The 19,662-nt window shown below is 37.6% G+C and overlaps 1 long non-coding RNA gene across 1 annotated transcript in view; it reads right to left on the reverse strand.

Annotated features, from left to right (window-relative positions):
• LOC137231634 (uncharacterized) overlaps window positions 1-19,662 on the reverse strand; it is a 208,166-nt gene that overhangs the window by 81,855 nt on the left and 106,649 nt on the right. Inside the window, exon 4 of the long non-coding RNA XR_010946699.1 lies at window positions 6,162-6,231. This is a non-coding gene — a long non-coding RNA (uncharacterized lncRNA). The remainder of the gene's footprint in view (window positions 1-6,161; window positions 6,232-19,662) is intronic.

Consider the following 19,662-nt stretch of genomic DNA (forward strand, 5'->3'; position numbering starts at 1 on the left):
AACAATAGCTTTGGAAATTAGGGGCTTGCTACCTCAACTACCACCCCTAAAAACATATTGGAAAATTTTGTCAAATCATTAGAAGATGATAGCTTAGAGAACAATTGATTTTTGGATTCGTTCACTAATTTCATTAGTTTTAACTGACGAAGAATTTCCTGTGTGAGAAAAAAATCAAGTAGCACTTCACAGCAAGCCATGGGATAGTTTTGTTCTATGAGTCCCATGAATGCACATCAATTAAGCTAAAAATATCTAAGGGGTAGGAGCTGGAGGAACATGGGACAATAAATCTGTGTAGTTCAAATTTTTAAATTTTACAGAAGAAACTAAGGCCCAGCTAAGATAAGGGTCTTGTGTAGAATTTGTTTCCTTCTTCCCTGTCTAGTAGTCTTTGGACTATAACGATACTTCTTCTTTAATAGAAGCAAATAAACTACAGCATTTGGGGGTAGAAATAAACTCTGATTTTAATTGTGATTAAAACACCAGGCTTTGGAGGCCATGAATTAAGATAAATTTAATGTGGTGTTATAAGAAATTTGACAAGGAGTGTTTAATATAGTGATATGTAAGAAATTTGACATTAACTGGAATGTCAATATCATTCAATTCATTAATGATCACAATTGAATTAATGTATAGTACCTTGTTTTGGTTCCAAGATTGACCTATGGAGTACAACCAAGGTAGAAAAATGAATGTGATTAATTGTTGATTTTTTTCCTTATCTTTCAGGAAAGCACTTTAACCTCTGTTAAGCCTGGAGAGGGCAAAGCTATTGTTGGAGGATGGTGATTACCAAAAAAATTTCAAGTATGTAAAGGAAGATGATTCAGAAGATGTAGAGAGGTGACATATTACTATTAAGACCAGAATAGGAAGCGAATTTGAAAAGAATCAGGAGGGACTTAGGTTAGACATAACAAAATACAGTGTAATGTATTTGAAACATAATTTCATGTTATTTTAATGTGCTATGAAAATGTCTTCCCAGAAGAATTGGAAAAGGCAAAAGGGAAAAAAAGACACTATCAGTCTAGAACATTAATGTAGATGTCTACATAAAGGTAGTGAATTCTGAATTCCCTTCCGTTCCTAGAATTTAGATTATCATTGACTTAAAATGCAAAATCTTGAGGCTAAACCATCTCTCTTATGACTTCACATATTTAAACTAAAAGCAGTAAATCATATGCAGAATCCAGTACAAAGTCGTTTAACTTGAAAATAGAAACAGAGTGATCTCTGTTTCAGAAATTGGTTAAAATAAAAATGGAAAGAAATTTGTGTGTGAGAGAGTTAACAGGAAAATGACTTATGGCATATAAATGCAGATTTGTATGATACACACACACGCACATTCAATAGATGGATTTGTAACAAAGAGTTTGGGATGGCTTTTAATCTTATTTTAGTTAGATGGGATACTGAAGTACATTATTTTGCAAAAAGAAAATCACATTAAAATAAGACCTTTGAAATGAGACTCAATTTTTTTTTAGATTGTACTAAAGTTAGATCATATTTTATATGATAACAATCTGTTGCGACAGCTAACATTGCAAAGGGCATAGAAGTAGAAAAATTTCAAGGAGGCAGTTCTTTTTTTTCTTTTTTGGCTTAAACAACAAATTTATTTCAACAGTTTTGGAGACTGGGAAGTTTGTGATCAGGGAACCGCATGGAACGTTCTGGTGAGGGCCTTCTTGGTTTATAGACAGCTGCCTTCTTGCTGTATCCTCACGTGGGCAACAGAGAGCAAGAGATCTCACTTGTGTCTCTTCTTTTTTAAAAAATGTATTTATTTATTTATTTGAAGTATAGTTGATTTACAGTGTTGTGTTAGTTTCAGATGTACAGCACAGTGATTCAGTTTTATTTATATATATATATATATATATATATATATGTATACACATTCTTTTCTAGATTCTTTTCCCTTATAGGTTATTATAAAATATTGCGTATAATTTCTGGTGCTGTACAGTAGGTCCTTGTTGATTACCTATTTTATATATATAGTACTGTGAATTGATATATGTCATCTTTTCTTTCAGATTACACATATAAGCCATATCAAATGTTATTTGTCTTTGGCTTACTTCACTTAGTTAGATAATCTCTAGATCCATCCATGTTGCTGCAAATGTCATTATTTCATTCTTTTTTAATGGCTGAGTAATATTCCATTTCATATATATATATATATATATATATGTATATATACACATACACACACACACACCTTCTTTATCCATTCTTCTGTCAATGGATGTTTAGGTTGCTTCCATGTCTTGGCTGCAGTGAACATTGGGGTGTGTATATTTGTTTGAATTAGAGTTTAGGGAGACAGTTCTTTAATGACGTGAAAATTTTCTGGGCTAACTTAGGATTTTGTTTCCTCTCTCTCCACTATTACCCCAATATCACTCCACAATGTGTTTGAGACCCCCTGTTCCAATAAAGTACGATATAATTATACAAAACATGACAGTATGGAATGACTGGAAATCTGTATTATTTTCCTACTGCTGCTCTGAGGGTCACAACCTTAGTGGCTGAAAGCAATATGAATTTATTATCTTATAGTTCTGGAAGTCAGAAGTCTGAAATCAGTCTCATGGGGTTAAAATCGAGGTATCGTCAAGGCTGCATTCCTTTCTGGAGGTTCTAGAGAAGAATCCATTTCCTGGCTGCTTCTACCTTCTGGAGGCTGCCCATAGTCCTTGGCTTCTGGCCCCCTTCAATGCCAGTAATGATGGGCTGGGTTCTTCTCACATCATATTACTCTGACCTCTTCTTCTGCCTCTCTCTTCCACTGTTAAGTACTCTTGTCATTATCTTGGGCCCACCTGGATAATGTAGGATTATCTCCCATCTCAAGGTCAGTGATTGGAAATCTTAATTCTACTTGAAACCTTAAAAGTCTTCTGTAGATTCTGGGGAATAGGACATAAGCATCTTTTGTAGGGGGGAAGCGCATTCTTCTACCTACTACAGAGTCAAAATGGCGCATACACACACAGAGAATTGAATTCCATTATTTATAAATAAATTTAGAGACTTTTCTTTGCCTCCTCAACTTTAGATAAGATAGATTTCCCTTTTGCAGTACTTTCTTTGTGTCAAAACTAGGACAGCTGAGTTGCATTTTAGCTAGATCCTCCAATCTCAAGTCACTTGCTAAATGACATACCCAAAGTGAAAGAAAAGAGGAAATTTATATACGTCCTGAAAATGACCCTTTTGTGAACATTGAGTTCCCTTTTATTTACTGACTTTAAAATGCATTGGAAAGAAAGGTAAAAGTGAAAAACTTCTATCCTATTTAAATGTGTTGTGAATTTTTTTATACATGAAGTAAAAGGTCAAGAGTCTCACAGAATTAATTATGGAGCAACACACACACACACACACACACAAACCAAGAGGAAAGGAAAAGTGAACATCTGTGTTCAATTACTGTGCTAGGCAGCGCTACCAGTGGTCATCTTTGTGTGAGCGAATGATCGATAACTTGATTCATGGGAAGAGCACTATAAAGAAATAAATATTTCTGGTGGAGATAAAAATAGCTGATCCACTTTTACATTGTGGTTTTCTTGTTTGTTTCACTGGTGATCCCCCAGGAGTCCCATCCAGACTACCACACAGATTAAAATGCTCTTTAACTATCTTTGAAAAAGCTTTAATGCCTTCCAAGTTGCATTTCAGTTGACTGACATGTCAAGTCACATGAGATGATGTGACATTTGGACCTTTTATGATTGAGGGCCATTCATTAAATTGCTTAGCAAACTTTATGTTCCTGATTCTCTAAACAAAGAGGGTTTAACCAAATATTAAAGCGTGGATGGTTCTATGAGTAATTTATTAAACCTGGCTTTAACAAGTAAGATAGAATGTCATACTGAGTAGTAAGTAATCTATCTATAGTCCACGTCAGAACATCCTAGATGGTACCATTCTTTAGCATTCTAGCATAGTACCTATCCCAGCATTCTTAAATCCAAATGCAGACCCATTGTCAGTTTCCTTTGAAAATTCTATAGCAGTCAAGACAATTTTTAAGTGTTCTATAAAATCAAATAGATTCATGACTGATCAGGGCTTTTTTCCCTCCATATCCAAAAAGATATAGTTATGCCCAATGGCTTAGACTACATTATTCTCTTTTATGACCTCCAGAGGAGTTGACATTTCTAAAACTATTTACAGATACTACATAGTGTACATTTCTCCCATTCTCCTTAACTCGTTATTGACCTATATTCAGTGTGTACGTAAGATGCAGATCATATTTTAAATGTGTGATGCTCTTTATGAAGGACATCCAAAAACTAATGTTTAAAGTGATATTGATGTGCAGTCTAAGAAATAGGGGCAATTACAGAGTTGAGGCAAAAGTCACATATCTGTATCCTGGATAGTAATTTTTGTACAAGATTTACATTTCTATTTGTAAAGTTTAAATTCTAGAACAAACAGTAAAATTTGGTGACCAGTACACTTTCAGTAATTCCACAAATTCATCCAATGACATGTTCTCAGGTAAAGAAGGATGCCAGTGTTTCTTTCATGTGGAAAATATTTGGGGGCATAGGCTATCAGGAGCATAGAAAAACATAGCAAACTTGTGTTCATATAATTTCATTTTGTTTTCTTTAACATAGAATGAAAATGTCTTGGCATTTAAATCTAAGACAGATTGATAAAATAAAAGTGCCTTAAAGTAGTTATTTAAGATTTAGCATCTGCATAAGCTCCAGAGTAAAGTCTGTACTCAGAAGCATCCTATGTTTCTTGAGAGGGGGGCTTGCATTTCCTAATAATATCCCCCACCAGCTAAACAAAAACCCACCTTGTTTTCAGAAAAGATGTATTGAACAGTAGTAAAAATTAGTGATGGGCCAAGATAAATTCTGGATGTCCTTTTTTTCATTGCAAATTACTCATTACTTTCCTCCCTTGCAGTAAATTCAGGGTATAGTTAAAGAAACCCTGTGTGGACTTTGGTTTTGTCCACTGCACTCACTATTTTGTGTTGGGAAGTCCCACGTCTTTAGCATGTTAGACATTTATTACCTAGGTAAGGTCTGGTCCATGTGCATGGGCCTGTACAATCTCAAAGGGCAAGACCTTGGAGTTAGGCCCTTCCACTGGACTGAACATGCAGTGGTGAGATGCAAATACAGTCAACTCTTGCTCAAGAAACCATTTGATTGTGTTGAGTATGGCAGTAACTTGGTCCAGGTTTCAAAGGTCACATTGGTTGGTAAATTCCACATACTGAATTTGGGCTGATTTCCTGCTGCTCAAATGTGTTGACTGGATGTCCCTTGGAGAAGTAATAAGGGACAGCATTACCATGTTTTAGTTTTTGAGATATTGGGGAGCGAGGAAGGTTAAAGAAATAAAGGGAAAGGAAGACAGAGAAAAAACACCGATGCAAATGTCAGTTTTCAAGGGGTTTAAAGTGTAAATAATGAATATGGATAATTTGGCTGTTTACACAGCCTCAGTAGATGCCACATAACTTACTGACATTCAGCCAGTCCCTATCAATATAAAGTCGTAAGAAATATCTTGAGGAGTTAACTGCACAAATGCCTGCAAACTGTAAGCCATACCTCGCACTGGACAGCTTTGCCCGTTAATCCTCAGGTTTTGAACAGAGTTAGGACTAGCTAAAAATTATCCTTTCATTGACACACAGGGAGGGCTGCCTTTAAAACCTCTTATCTTTCCTGAAGTATAGGTGTGCTTTCCAGGAAGGATATCTCACATATGCAAACCTGGGTTGAAAAAGTAGGTAATTTGAAGCAGAAAACTGTACGTGTGTATATTAATAAAATCATACCCTTGAGTTGTGTATGTAAGTTGTGGTTGAAACTCCAAACTGAATCAAATATTTAAAATTTCAGTAACAAAAATGCTACAGCCTCTGGATTCTATTCCTTTATGTATTCATCTATCTATCATCTATATCTGTTTCATCTCTCTCATATTTACTTGCTACTAGATCTAAATATTTTGTGCCTTTAGTATATTAACATAAATTAATATCACAAGTTATGTCTGAGCTTCAAAACAATCTTGTAAGATAGTTATTTCCTCATTCATGAGGAAACTGAGTCTCAAAAAAGTAAGTAACTCACCGAAGGCCACACAGATAACCAGTCCCAGCCATGCTGAAAGCCGTCTTCCTTCCACAAAGGACAGCCTGGCCTGAAGCAAAAGAATGAAAAGGTAAATCTCTTCATAAATGTACCTAGACTTCAGTTCGCTTAGGGCAAATTCACTTTTTGTCTTGATTCATCCAGATCAGCTTTTTGTGAAATCAAAATTCACAGGATACTTGCCAACTAATTCCTATTTGTGTCACGCTAGGACAATCTGGCCTAAGAGGCTTATGATATATTACTATATTGTTAAAAGACATTTATGAAATAGATTTTCCCTCCTACCACTCTGAGTGGAGAAAAATGACGTGCCATCAGTATCGACACACTCTTCCTATATACTATTATTCCTGGACCAGCTTGAAGGGAGGATACAATAAAGGTTCATTTGTTACATGCCTGCAACAATAGATAGGTTTAAGTGGCCTTTCTCTGTTATTGCATTCACAGCAGATTTCTTACTGTGTGATATAACATGATATACACAAGCAAGGAGCAAAATTCCCAATGTGGCTTATCTTTTTTCTGAAAGTGACATTAAGCAGTATGATGTTTCATTACTTGTCTGAGTTTCTTATTGTTTTGATACACTTCATGGTAAATGGTGAGCCACTGTTCATTCCCAACTTGTTTTTAATCTGAACACAGAAAAAAATTTGGCATCCCTTTGTATGCCTTATCAGAATCACTCAGCCATTCAAATGGATTTTTAAGACACTTGTCCCTTTCCATATTGTGTATTATATTAGTTTGTTTTCCTGAATCTTTATTTGTATATAGGTTTAACTCTAGAAAAAAAATACTCTGGAAACAAATCATTTCCCAAAGAATCAACTGGGAAATCTTTATGAATATTTCATTAAAATTATTTCTATTCTGAAAACCAAAACAACATAAATTATCAAATAGTATGATTTACATCTTAGTACAATCATTTTCTCATGCTGACTGTCAATTTTCTTTTTAGAACCTCTGACTGGTAAATATTGTTAAAAGCACATTTAGTTTAAATCAGAATAGGTGAAGTACAGCTTGACAAACATTTAGATGAAGTTGATCAATGATACTATCGTATATAATTTAGGTAAAAGTCCTTTGTAAGGACAGATCCTTTTTTTCTTCTTTTTTTTATTGAAGTATAGTTGATTACAATGTTGTGTTAGCTTCATGTGTACAGCAAAGTGATTCAGTTATACACATATATATTCTTTTTAATGATATATTCTTAAACTTCAGTTATTATCTAAACTTGCTGCTCAATTTGATTGTGTAGAGATGGCAAGAGTAATTGTATTAACAAAACAGTAGACTGTATTTACTGCTGCAACCCTCTGACAATGGGTTTGCTTATATAAATAAGTCCAGACATGCTGGGCTCAGGGGGATCACTGCCCATAAGTGATCAGTCTTCAAGTGGAAAGAGCTGACAAAAGATGCCAAACTCTCTGCCCCTCTGTTAAATCAATATTCTTGAATAGAAAGTTAAAACTCTACCGATCTGCCTAGGAAAAACTTCTGCAGCAAAAGCTTTACTGTTGAAAATGATGAAGTATGGGTTAGCAACATTCACACACCCATGCATTTTTCATTTTCAGGGAATCATAAAATGCAGTTTATGATTTTCAGCAACTGGCAATGGGAATTTACTCGTGTACTGCATACATGTATATCTAGGAAGTAAAAAAGAGTTTGAAGAACACTGATCAAAATACAGTGTCACAGTACTTCTTATACACCAAACTAAATGTCTTCAAACATCATATTAACCATCAGCTTCAAAGAAGGATAAAATCAAAGCTATTCACATTGGCATAAAAATGAATATATATTTGCTTGATTGGTGTCTCTCTGGTCAAACAGATGACTCAGCCTAGTGTGCCAGGCACCCAAAGAGGAGGACTGATCAAAAGACTTTGTTTTGGGTCAGTTAGCCGGGTGGTGGTGTTAAAAACTTCTACAGTTGGAAGGAGAGTGATCAAAAGTGAATTAAAGAGCTAACAGACACGAAATCAAGGCAGCAGTTATCAAAGAGCCAAAACGAAGGGAGCTTCAGTACAGAAAGCAGAGAATGAAGACAGAGACCAGAGTCAAGTCCAGGCCACAACAAACGGGTGTTCCCCGCGTCTACTGCACGAGAGAGAGCCATTCGCCTTGCAGACATAGAGTGATTTGTGTGACGTGGGGATTCTGAGCCTCCCAACCAAGTCCTGGAAGGGAAGGAGAGAAGCTGCTTCTGCATAAACCCACGCTGGCCCTCATGGTCATGCACACATATGGGAGAGGATGCTCAGACACACACACTAGTGCTTGCCGGGGCATGGCTGTGCCCTGTGCTGCCACATACTCTCAGTGCTCCCTGTTGGCATCTGTCTACCGCTCTCCAAAGCCCAGTCTCCACTGGACAGTGGGAGAGTAGAGCCAGAAGCATCCTACCACCCATCTTTTGTCTGCCCTGATATCCAAGGTAAGATCATTTGTGAGAACTCATGGTGGCTATCCCCAAGGTTGAAAGTGACCCCAGCACAGAGCTGTTGAGGGTGATCCATAATATACTAACTTAAAAATGTTTTATTTGAGGAAAGGGGCATCTTATGACTGTATAAACTAGCAGTGACTTGGGTCAAGTTCATGGTCGCTATATCCAGGAATAGGCCAGAGGTCCTGATACCAATAGAAAAGATGGTAGTAATGGAATATTAGGCATTCATTGCCAGGAGCAACTTAGATGTGAAAATCCTTCCCTCAAGGGCTTTGCGTCTCAGCTCTGCACACTGCACGACTCTTTGTTTATTTGCTGCTCTTTAGATGTGCTTTCTCTTACCCCCAGGGCTTTGACACATAGTCTTCCTTCTACGTGGGGAGTTCCCTCTGCAACCCCTCTCCCTTACTTCCCTACATAGATTTTTTTCCTTCTCTACTTAATAAACACGTACACATTCTTTAGCCTTCAGCTCAAACGGACTGTTCTTGGGGTGAACCTCCCTGACAGGTCATGGAGGTCTAGGACCCTTCTTACGGGAACACAGAGTACTGTTCCTTTCTTCCTCACCAGTTTGTCACCACATGTGTACTGAGTGGGATGTTCATGGTTGAGATTACAAGGAGTTGCAATTATTCATGATAAAATCAAGGCAAGATCATGAGACTGCATGGATGGGAGTGGGTGAAGGACAGATATCTGGAAGTCAAAGAATGAAAGGCCAGCCTAAAAGAGTCACCTCTGGATATTTAACTCACCAAGTATGATGGCAAGACGTGGGACATAAAGATAATGAGAAAGGAGCTCAACTTTTCAAGGATTGAAGTATAGTAACTTGAGAGGGAGTATATGTCTGCAAAGTAGGGGAATGGGTATTGTCTGATGGCAGGAGAGTCCAAGATGAGTGACTGCATAGAAGAGAGAATGAAAATGGTCTGAAAGTGGCAACAAGCAGCAAGGAAGACACCTGTCCCACCAGTAGACCCCACAGGTACGAGTGACATGGGACACAAACCATGAGAAGCTTTGAAAAGGCTGTAGGGAAAGAAGCTTTGTAAAGAGGCAGGTATCAGAGCAAGAAGACGGAATGAATATTCAGAGAAGAGGTGAAAGATACATGGGATTTTTACTCATGACTGACTTAGGGCTCCAGAAGCTCAGTGAATTGAGTTTACAGTTTGGGAAATGATAGAAGTGGTCAGAAAAGGCTAAGTTTGGAGTAATAGGATTAGATTTCAGGGGATGAGGGGTGATCTACAGTCCTGAGCTTCTTTTGGTGACCACTATAAGCGGAACAAGAAGTGTGATGAGATTAATCCATTAAGCCTGGTGTGCCCTGAGTTGCCCCTTCGTCTGTATCCCTGTTACATCTTTTACGATCCACATATTAATCCTCATCGCATTGTGATTAAATCAGTATGTTTTCTGCCTCCTCATAAAACTATGGTAACATGAAGATGGGAGTCAGGCCTTCCTGACCCTTTGTATCTCTATCATCTGCCATTTTTATTTGCATATTATATGCCTCCACAACCCATTTAAAATAATCAGATAATAAATAATACAATTGGATAGACCATTTGATTCATTCTCTTGCCTTTGAGTTGACTAATATCTGAAGTTTCTACTGGGTACAAGATTATTTTCCCAAAAGAGGAAAAAAATGGATACATCTTGACTTACTATTTAAGATACTTAAATGTGGAAATGAAAACAATCATGTTTATTCAACAAATATTTATTGAGTGTCTACTATGTACCAGGCATTGTTCTAGGCTCTAAAAAAATATAATTTTTTAAACGAAAGAAAAACATAGTTTTTACCTTCATGGACCATAGTCAGGAAAACATAAACGTATGAAATAATTATGCAAATAAATGTTAAATTATAACTATGATAAGAGCTATATAGGATAGTTGATGGAAAATTACTGGGTGTTTGGAAGTATTTACCAGAAGTTATAGGCTTGTTTGAGGATGGCGGGGAAGCATCAATGAGGAAGTGGTGATTTAATGAGTTTTAAAGGAAGAATAGAAGTTAATAGACCAAGGAGACGGATGAAGAACAAGCACAGTGAGGACCACGGAGCAGAAGGAAGGTCACCCATCAGGCAGACCTTTGTACGATAGTGAGACTTTGGCCCTTTATCCTAAGTGCAGTGACAATCTGTTGAAGCCAAATCTTCATAAAAATATGATCCCAAGAGTTAAAATTTATCCCAGTAAAGATCTACTTAATATAAGTTAAGACAGTAAAATGTTCCACATTTTTATTGTACCAAGGACTATGTTGGGCTCTAGAGGTAAACATGTGAACAAACATGGTCCCCTGACATACAGAAGGGCACACTCATGTGCAAGAAAAGATACGGAAACATTTATAATCACAATATTCACAAGCATTTGTAATAACAGAAGCATATGTAAAAATCACAATGAACAGGAAAGATTATGTCTGAGACTCTGAGGTTTGCCAAAGACTACTCTGAGCACTTGGTCTCTGGGGAGGAATTTGAAAAATCAACAGGGCATTTTCCAGACAGAGAGGCTGATGCAGCAAGGGGACAGCATGAGCAAAGGAACGAGCATACAGAGCAGCATGGTGTGTACCTGTGTGCGAGTTGGGAGGAAGTGGCTATAAGTAACTTAGTATTCCGAGAGCGAGGAGTACACAGGAGGTGATAGCAGATGAGGCTAAAGGGTTGTACCTGGGCAGACCATGATGGGTGTTATTTGCCATGGCATGAAGCTTTTCCTAAAACAAACACAAAAGCAAAAACAAAAAACTGTTGAAGAAACAGTTGGAAGGAAGAGGCAGGTCAAGCAAGGTAATCAGTTGTAACAGGGAACATGGATAGTATAATTTTCCTTCCCCTTAGGCAAAGTTGCTGCACGTAGGACATAGGTTTACTTTGTTCTGGGAGCTTCAGAGCTTTTCTGTGTCTTATTCTGCCTTCTCTAGCTTCCTCTCTATACTCTTCCCCACTCCATCCTCTCAATGTAATTAACTCCTATTCATCTTTCAAAACCCAGAACTCTCTGGGGCTTTGGAAAGAGGTGTGGAGTGAGAGAGATACAGCCTCTCTTCTTGCGTTTCTTTATCCCCTCTGAATGCTAATTTCACATGCCTAATTTGTTCACAGAACACCTGAAATTCTTCCATTGTACTCCTATAAATAACCACCCATGGGAATTGTAATGGCTACAGAACACAAACACTGACTTCTGATTGTCTACCAAATGGGTGTCGGGCATGTCTGTGATCAAACCACTTCCCAAAGTTATAGCGGCTTGCCTTCACAAGTGAACAATGAGAACCAGAGGTATATGGGGAACTCTTGCAATTGTTAAAGGCGTATAAACTACGTTAAAAAAAAAAAAATACAAGCTTTCCGTCTTGAGATGTGCAACTTCCTTAACTCTCAGTTAGCCTCATACCTTAAAGGCAGGAAGGAAGAAATGCAATATTGGCAGAAAATTCACTAGGATTGGCTGCGAATGATGTGTTTCTGGCACTCTGAGATACTTAACACCTTTCAGAATAGAGGAAAAAATCGCTTTGAAACGTTTCAGCAAGGCACACATGGAGAATATTCTTGATCAAGACAAGCTGTCAGCACTGTATTTTACCACTGCTGCTCCCCTACCCATTTTCTTCACTAAATATACTGTGTTATTCTCTCATGCGGGGTCAAAAGTCTAAGAGTCAGCTCTGGTTTCTGCCCTGTCTCAAGTAAATTTATTTGCAAATGATATAGGAAAAGAGGTTTGCTTTTTTTTTCCCCAAAAGAAACAAACATAAAGATATGCTTGGGCTGGTATCAGTATTTAATAAGGCAGGTGAAGATAGCACTACATCGGCATCATTCCAAGGACATACACATCAGCTTAAAAAATAGATTCAAATAAAATAAAATGTTTCTTTTACCTCAGTCAGGCTCACAGTACCTCTCTCTTTTAGAGAAGTATCCTGAAATGTTTTATTATACTGTAGTAATATTTTGATGTCTTGAGTGTATTGTGATTTCTTTTCAACAAGGATACACCTTAACATAGTCAGAACTTAAACAGAGTGTGTTGGAGTCCATTCATGGAACTAGACCACATTTGTCAGAATGATTTGTCCAGAGAGTGGTAAGCAGCACTTCAAATCTGAGCTGATAGATTTAGTCCAAACCGTTAATGCCAAACTTTTGGAAAATGATAAGCAGGTGGGAGTACTCAAATCAGACTGGACACAACCTGATCTGTTTGGATGAGCACTTGTGATTTAACGTAAAAAGAATGTTGGACATGGTATCAGCAGATCTGGATGTGAGTCTGAAGTTGGTTCACTTATTAGATGCTTAATTTTGAGCAACTCATATAACCTCTCTGAACTCCAGTATTCACAGATGTAAAATGGTATAATAATACCTATCTCAGAGTGGTTTTGTGAAGATTAAATTGCTTTATTTTAAAATTTATTTTGTTGAAGTATAGTTGATTTACAATGTTGTGTTAATTTCTGCTGCACAACCAAGTGATTCAGTTATACATATATATACATTCTTCTTCATATTGTTTTCCATTATGGTCTATCATGGGACACTGAATACAGTTCCCTGTGCTATATAGTAGAACCTCCTTGTTTATCCATTCTATATATAATAGTTTGCATCTGCTAATCCCATTAAATTGCTTTAGCATAGTGAAGTGTCTAGCAAAAGCTTGGAGTACAGTAAACTTTCAATAAATGATTGTAGAATCAAAACTGAATGAATTCAACCTGAATGAATGAATATTGGGAAGCATGTTTCTTTCTGGACAAAACTGAGACAAAAGTGAAGGACAATGGCTGAGAAAGGTGACCAGCCCAGGCCAAACAGTGTGTTAAAGTCCTGATCCAGTGTTTACAGAATGCCTACTCTATCTCAAGGTAAGAAGAGTCTTTCCCAGATCTGACCTTGAGTTCTCAGTGTCACACTGGGCCACTCAGAGCCCAAGGAGCCTCCCCAGACTCGTGAAATTATTTGTTTCCATAACCAAGAGAAGAGTTTGCATGGAAAAATGGAAAAAAGAGTTATTGCTTCAAAGCTTAATTGAATGTAATTCAGTCTTACTAACAATGACTGAATACTTCCTATGTGCAAGGACTATATGAAAACCAAGTGAGTATGTATGTCAATAAATGTTTACCATAATATTGTACAATGCAAAGAAAGTTTATGCTGAAACAGAATAAGTAAAGTTTTATTTGTTCATTGAGATAAAGAATGAAGGAGAAAGGTTGGGCTTTTTCTTGGATGCTATTATGTGTGGAGAGCAGAGGTCCACATATAGGGAGATGTTCAAGAGTAATTAGAATTAAGAGTTTGGAGCAACTGAATGGAGACACAACATCACAGAAAAGAGCTTGTCCTACGCAGTCATTTCCATTGTGTCTTTGGTGCTCCCGGCTCCCATTTTTACTCCCTTTATCCCTTTAATTTTTTCTCTTTTTCACCTAGAATTCCTAGACAACAGATGCCTGCATTTGTATCCTGCCTGGGTCTCTCCGATCAGAAGGGAAACCTATTCTGTAAGGTCAGGTAGATTAGAATTAATCCCAGGGAGAATTTGTACTGTATAAGAAGAACCACTGGAATGGAAAATGAAATGAAACGATACTTCATAAATCTCCACAAACACAATGGTTCTGAGTGAAGGACAGGTTGGGACAGAACACTTTCTGCCATGGCCCATGGGTAACTGGCTGCTTCTCCAGACGTAGCTCAGCCCTGTGCTCTCCTGTAATGCTGGTTGCTAAAAGGCACTGGCTTTCTTGGAAGGAGGGTAAGGGTCAAGGGGAAAATGAAGCCATTGAATGCTCAACAGAATTTGCTTCCACCATTTTTAAGCAGCAAGACCCCAGATTGACCTGAAAGCCATAATTGTGAGGAGGTTTCCATAAGGGGGTCAGAACACGGTGGGTGTCTGTGGCCTCCTGGGTGCCCTGGAAGGCTGTGTATTGGGAGTTGAGGGAGGCAGAAGGGATCCACGTAGACAATCCCTTCTGAACGTTAATTCCACCTTCGAACTTTGTTCACGTAATGCCTAACACAAAAAAACACTTTACGTTTCTATAACAGGTTGAGATTCAAACAAGCCTTCACTTCCTGCCCATCACTGCAGTATTCATGTATTTCATTAAACCACTGCCACTTTTTCTCCAGAGGATTCTGGGTGAAGTGACAGCTAAATATAATGGAGCATAAATCAATAGGCAAACATCTGCTCCAGGGGCCTCTGGAAGGAAAGGTGAGGAAGTTTACATACACATGTAGTCTCTCTGTAGCAAGACTGAATTTATCGCAATGCTCTCCACATCCATTCGAGAGCCCAAGAAGTGAAAAAGTCACTTCAGTGGGAAAGGGAAAACCCTGCTTCTTCAGTGTCAGACCTTCAAATCTTTGCAACAGGAAGCATTTCATTAAAGTTATTCATAGTTATCTAGCAGAAGTAATTTTGTGTTTGGGGTAAAAGAACATAACCTAAAACATATACAAAGAATCCTATTTAACATAAGAATAAGCTATTAAAGATCTGTTCAAACATAATCAAGGTTCTACTAAGGAAAAATAATACATGAGATTGTATGACTACAGCCCAAGCTTGAAACTCAAATCTCAAGGTTTATGTTTTCTTTCCTTCTTTTTCCTTCCCTCCTGGTCTCTCTGCCCCCACCCCCTCTCATAAAAGAAGACAATGCAGGTTTTTAAACTACAATCCTCACAATTAATTTATGATTATTTTTCAGCGATATTGCTAAAAAATATTGTACATTTAGCTTTTATTTCATCAGTACGCTAAAAAAAAATCACTCTAAGCATTAGAGATTTTTCTTTCTGGATTCTTGAAAATGAATGTTAATCCAATGGGAAATTGCAAACATGATACAAGGTAAAGGTAATACATCTTAACACATGTTGTGCTGGTGTGCTGAACCATATGAGTTGGGCTCGCAGTTTTATATACTTCAGGTATAAAAGCCCTCTGTACATTTGCTAGGAAATATGGAGGCAATTCAAGAGGGTGCTTTGCTGCGGAGCATGTATTTTATGTGCTTGTCTCCCTAAATCTTGCCAGTAGTTACTGGTTATAAACCTCAGGGTGAATTTGCAATAGAATTTTCTGTCTTTACTAGAAAATCAAATTGGCAAAGCTCCTGCCTGGTAAATAGTGTTTGGGGATTACCCAATCTTAGGGTTGGAAATAACTTTGGAGTTCATACCTATGATTATTTATTTTAAAATCAGGAGGATGCCAATATTATAAAGGAGAGAAAATAAAAGTCCTGCAGGCTACATATCATAAACAAGGAGGAAAGCTTTTTTCACGTTCCCATATTGAGTGATGCACGCCTATTTTTACTATTATGACTGCCTTGACTCTCACAACCATCATATGTATGTAGACTCTTCGGTAGAAGCTCAGATTTAGGGGGTACACCTTGGTTCCAATCCAAGGCTGTCAAATCCTGAAGAAGTTATTATTCTCTGATCTGTGAAGTATGAAACTTATCAGCATGATTTTTGTGGTTGGTAAATGTGATATAATACAATATGTGACGTCCTGATCCAATGTGGACCATGAGACTGTTGGTTCTTATACCCTGCTTAGAAATTGTAATTATGTGATGTGATGGATGTGTTAACTAACCTTATTGTGTCAATCATTTCACAATATATATGTGCATCAAACCATCACACTGTATACCTTAAATATACACTATGTTATATGTCAGAAATACCTTAATATGGCTGAGGGGGAAAGACAATAAATAAATAAAAACACCGATTTCACATTAAAAAAAGGAAATCGGTCACACTTGGTCTCAAGGCACAAATAGGAAACAGTTCAACAAGCAAATGTTGAGCACACACTTTGTGCTAGAAAAATGTGCTAGGTGCTAGGGATATAACTGTGAAGCAATAAGAATAAGAAGAATTAACATTTATTTAAGAGTGCTGGACAGTAATCTAGACATTCTGCATATATTAAGTCCTTGCCCTTTGGGAACTTACAATTTGGTGGGGACACAGGTGAGAAAATGAGCCTATGCAGTACAGTATGATGAGGGCTAAGGGAGAGTTTGCTCAAGGGCCTGGGGCAATTCATCAGAACTCAGGAGGAGCTGGAAGCCTTCTTAGACAAGATGGCATTAGTGTGACCTACTTAGGGGAAAGAGAAGCCTTTACTTTCTGAACTTTTGAAATGATAAGATTAAAAGCCTTCGCATTAGAAGCAGATTGCACACTCTGCCCAAATAGTCACTGGATCATTAGAGTGAGAAGAGGAATTGTGTGTGTGTGTGTGGTGGAGAAACTGATAGAGAATAGATAGAGAATGCCCGACTGGCAGTCAATGGTATGGCTTCATATGGACGAAATACATCCTGTATGAACCAACTAAATAACCACTAAATGAATGAATGAATAAGAGAAGCCCTAGTAAACAAAAAATTACAGTTTTGGAAGAGAAAATAGGTAATATATGCCATTTGAAGAATGACTGCCTGTTCTGGAAGCAAGGCCCATAAAGTCACTTAAACATCATAAGCAAGCTAATGAAGCCCATGGCGAATGGTATTGCTTGTTCACAATTCTTGTGTTTGCTCCCCACCCTTGCCATGGCTTACCTGCCCTATTGTATTTGATCTTGACCATACTTGCTTTGGCCGATAGAAGTCATCAGACTTAGTACCATGTTTAAAAGTAGAGGTTTTGGAGTCAACCTTCTCTGAGTGATACCTTAATTCTGCCACTTCCCACCAGGTAACCTTGGGCAAATTACTTGACTTCTCTAGACCTACCTTTATTTTTTTTTTCCCATTTTCACATAACAATAGTAGTTTTTTCATAGGATGATGAAGATTTTGATAATGTAAATAAAGTATTTAGTACAGTTCCTGGCAAATAGTAAATTGTTTAAAAATTAGATAATCGCAACATGATTATAACTCTTCTACCTCTACCTCAGGTGAAATTTTCAGAATATTTCATCCAGATTTCTTCTTGAGTCCATTATATTTCTTGTGGTATTTCTGTGCCGCTATAACTTTTAGTATCCTTGAGATGGTGGCACCCTGAGGAAGTGCCTGGACTTCTACCCTTTAATTTTGGTTAGCCCGTAAGAACCTGGAAATCCTTGGTAATTTAAACTTATTTAATAAACAGTGCTAAAATCAAGTAATAGTTAGATGGACTCTTGAAGAGACCATAATCTCTGAGGTTCATTTTGGATTGCTGCTGCTTTAGAAACTCTGCGAAGGAGAAAAAAAGTGGCTATTGCTTTCTCCAATGGAAAATTTTCCTCTGGCAAATATACTCTGGAATTGCAAAGCACCATTTAATTTCACACAATGTCAGAGAGAAACAGTATTAGCTCATTTGGCCCTCCATAAGAAACTGTTTTTTCTAAGATCAGGTGTCTTAATGATTAAGGCTTTTTATTAATGTATATTTCTAGGCAGCCTCATGGAGCCACTACAAAGTCAGATTATGTTTCAGAAACATGGGTGTCTTATAATAAAGATGTTTTCTTCATGAGGTAATGTTCCTGAAATACGTGCTGGCTAATCCATGATCCACTAAATCCATGAGGTAATGGGTCTGAAATACATGCCATAAACCACAGAAATTTCTTGATGGGAGAACTGGACGTGGACTATTGCATTTCTCTGTACGTTAGGGCAGTCAGAATGACTAAAACATTTTTTTTTCTCTTTTCCCATTTTCTTTCACAAAGATAGACAAAATTTACACTACCAATTATTTCAGAAGAAAAAGTCATTTATAAAACTCTTCCCACAAAAAAAGGAGAAACAACAATTTGACAGTTTGAAATGTGGCACAAAGTATGTTGTGACAACCTCTCCACTCCACATGCACACATTTAAACCATTAATATGAGCTCTTATCTGTTAATTCAATTACAGAAATGAGAAAAAAAATCTTAACTTTGAAGGAAAAAGCATTAATATGAACTCAAGACAACGGATTTAAAAATACATATATTTTTCCTTAGAAAGAGTCACTCCCTTACCAATGAATATTCTTTCTGGAGGCACAAGAATGAAGCTACTTTACACACAAACCTATAAACATGCACACACATATACTTCAAGACTCTTAGTAACCAACTGGTTTAAACCCTTCATTTCATAAATGATGAGACAAAGAGCTAAAAATGTTAAGTGCCGTCTGTGGTGGTTCTGAAATACATCCATAATTTATGTTTTGTAAGCTTCCCTCAAGAGATGGAGCCTAATTGTTCTGTTACTGGAGAGCAGAACAAACTTAGTGACTACCTTCTGAAAGAATAGAATGTGGCTGAAGTAACAGTACAGGAATTTTGAGCGTAGGTCACAAATGGCAGTGAGACTTCCTCTGTGCTTACTGTCCTGGATTGCTTACTCTGGGACAAGCCAGCCACTTAGTCTGTGTCAGTGAAAAGTCAATGGAATGTGATGAGCAGAATTCCAAGATGGCCTCCAAGCTTCCCACCCCCGGTGTACACATCCTGTGCGATCCCCTCCACTTGAGTGTGGGCAAGACATAGAAATATGTTTGGATATTACTCTCATGACCAAATGTAATATGGAAAAGGTGAATGGGTAGTTACTCCCATGATTATATCATGTTATTTAAGCCTGTCATAGCAGGCAGTGGAGAGATTCTTCTGATGCCTTTGAAGGAGTTAGTGCCATGTTGTGAGAGGGCCACGTGGCTAGGACCTGAAAACAGCCTGTAGGAGCTCAGAGAGATCTCTGACTGACATCCAGCAAGAAGACAGGAACCTCATTGCTACAGCCATAGGAGCTCGATTTGGCAAACAACCTGGATGTGCTTGGAGATAAACCCTGAGCTCTAGATGACAACATAGCCCAGCCAACACCTTGATTTTCAGCTTCAGAAGAGAAACTAAGCAGAGGACCCAATCTAACCTGTATCCTGAATCCTGACCCATGGAAGCTAT

This window comes from Pseudorca crassidens, chromosome 10 (genome assembly GCF_039906515.1).
Source record: "Pseudorca crassidens isolate mPseCra1 chromosome 10, mPseCra1.hap1, whole genome shotgun sequence".
Taxonomy (NCBI): domain Eukaryota; kingdom Metazoa; phylum Chordata; class Mammalia; order Artiodactyla; family Delphinidae; genus Pseudorca; species Pseudorca crassidens.